At 45.4% G+C, this 2,609-nt stretch overlaps 1 pseudogene; it reads right to left on the bottom strand.

Annotated features, from left to right (window-relative positions):
• Positions 1–390: 390 nt before the first annotated feature.
• On the bottom strand, positions 391–2,255 carry LOC144256036 (phosphatidylinositol 3,4,5-trisphosphate 3-phosphatase and dual-specificity protein phosphatase PTEN pseudogene; annotated as a pseudogene).
• Between the last annotated feature and the right edge of the window lie 354 nt (positions 2,256–2,609).

The raw sequence follows: 2,609 nt of genomic DNA, 5'->3' as shown, positions 1-2,609 counted from the left end.
ATTCACAAAGCTCTTTAGACCACTTAGGTTGGTGACAGAACACAAAAGGAAAAATTTCTATGTATACACATCAGTCTGCCTCCACTTTTTATTAAACTGAAATAAAATGGGAAAGTGCCATGTTTATTTATCCTAATTGAATTTTAAATGTCCTTTTGACACAAAAGTATATACATGACACAGCTACACAGCCTTTTTTTTCAACTGGACAACAAGTGTCAAAACCCTGTGGATGTATAGGGTAAAACAAGATTGGTCAGGAAAAGAGAATTGTTCCTATAACTGGTAATCTGACACAATGTCCTATTGCCATTTAAAAAAAAAAAAGGTCCATTTTCAGTTTATTCAAGTTTGTTTTCATGGTATTTTTATCCCTCTTGATAAAAAAATTCAGACTTTTGAAATTTGTGTATGCTGATCTTCATCAAAAGGTTCATTCTCTGGATCAGAGTCAGTGGTGTCAGAATATCTATAATGATCAGGTTCATTGTCACTAACATCAGGTGTTACAGAAGTTGAACTGCTAGCCTCTGGATTTGATGGCTCCTCTACTGTTTTTGTAAAATACAGTTTCACCTTAAAATTTCGAGAAAAATATCGGTTGGCCTTGTCTTTATTTGCTTTGTCAAGATCATTTTTTGTTAAAGTAAGTACTAGATATTCCTTGTCATTATCTGCACGTTCTGTACTGCAAATACTATCGATTTCTTGATCACATAGACTTCCATTTTCTACTCTTTCTGAGGTTTCCTCTGGTCCTGGTATGAAGAACGTACTAACCCAAAAATGAAACATTTTATACTTTTTAGCATGTTGTTCTGTTTGCGGAAGAACTCTACTTTGATGTCACCACACACAGGCAATGGCTGAGGGAACTCAAAGTACATGAACTTGTCTTCCCGTTGTGTGGGTCCAGAATTGGAGGAATATATCTTCACCTTTAGCTGGCAGACCACAAACTGAGGATTGCAAGTTCCGCCACTGAACATTGGAATAGTTTCAAACATCATCTTGTGAAACAACAGTGCCACTGGTCTATAATCCAGATAATTCTTTAACAGGTAGCTATAATAATACACATAGCGCCTCTGACTGGGAATAGTTACTCCCTTTTTGTCTCTGGTCCTTACTTCCCCATAGAAATCTAGGGCCTCTTGTGCCTTTAAAAATTTGCCCCGATGTAATAAATATGCACAAATCATTACACCAGTCCGTCCCTTTCCAGCTTTACAGTGAATTGCTGCAACATGATTGTCATCTTCACTTAGCCATTGGTCAAGATCTTCACAAAAGGGTTTGATAAGTTCTAGCTGTGGTGGGTTATGGTCTTCAAAAGGATACTGTGCAACTCTGCAGTTAAATTTGGCGGTGTCATAATGTCTTTCAGCACATCTTACTACATCATCAATATTGTTCCTGTATACGCCTTCAAGTCTTTCTGCAGGAAATCCCATAGCAATAATGTTTGGATAAATATAGGTCAAGTCTAAGTCGAACCCATCCTCTTGATATCTCCTTTTGTTTCTGCTAACGATCTCTTTGATGATGGCTGTCACGTCTGGGAGCCTGTGGCTGAAGAAAAAGGAGGAGAGAGATGGCAGAAGCTGCTGGTGGCGGGGCTTCTTCTGCAGGATGGAAATGGCTCTGGACTTGGCGGTCGCTGATGCCCCTCGCTCTGCTGCCGCTTGGCTCTGGACCGCAGCCGGGTCGTGGCTGCTGCGGCGGCTGCTGGATGGTTGCAGAGACTGGGCCTGCCTCTCCTCAGCAGCCAGGGGTCTGGCAGCGGCGGCAGCGGAATGGGGAGAAGACGAATAATCCTCGGAACCGCTGCCTCCTCCAGCGGCCTCCGGAGCCCGGGCCAGGGGGGGTGCGGCGGCGGCGGAGGGAAGGTTTAAAACCGGCCCGGGTCCCTGGATGTGCCGCCGTGTTGGAGGCAGTAGAAGGGGAGAGACCAACTCTCCCGCGTTCCCAGCCCTGGAAATGGTGACAGGCGACTCCGACCCCCTCCCCGGAGCTGTGGCCACAGCCGCTGCCGCTTCCCCCCCCCCCTCCCCGCCCCTCTCCAGCAGCAGGAGGTGCCGCCTTGGAGCCTCAGCCGGCTCCCACCGGAGCCCAGGGCTTCCACCTTCCCTTTCAGGAGAAGCCAAGGAAGAGACTGCACGGTTAGAAAAGACCAAGAGGAGGCTCCCGGAGGGCACTGCCCCCGCGGCTGCTCACAGGCTCTGAGAGGGGCTCTGAGCCTTGGCCACCGCCATCTCTCATCTCCCTCGCCTGAGCCGGGCCGAGCCTCACAGCGGCTGGACTCTCAAACTTCCATCATGGCTGCAGCTTCCCCTCTGCTGAATTTCATCAGTAAGAAACATGTATTTTTTGTTTGCTTGAATACTTTACGTGTTTGCTGCTTCCTCAGAGTATACTTTTTCAAATGCTTTATTGACTACCTAAGAACAATTAATGAAAGGGCTCTGGAAAAGAATTGAGAGCCCACATGTAGAAAGTGTATAGAGCCCATGAAAGAGTATTATTAATTTGTAAATTAATCTGTATGGTAATCTCTATGTCAATGTGAAAATTTTGGAATACATTTTTCAAATATCTATAGAGTACTA

This window comes from Urocitellus parryii, chromosome 7 (assembly GCF_045843805.1).
Source record: "Urocitellus parryii isolate mUroPar1 chromosome 7, mUroPar1.hap1, whole genome shotgun sequence".
Taxonomy (NCBI): Eukaryota; Metazoa; Chordata; class Mammalia; order Rodentia; family Sciuridae; genus Urocitellus; species Urocitellus parryii.
Note: the sequence above shows the minus strand (reverse complement) of the source record. Positions and strands in the feature narration are given on the sequence as shown.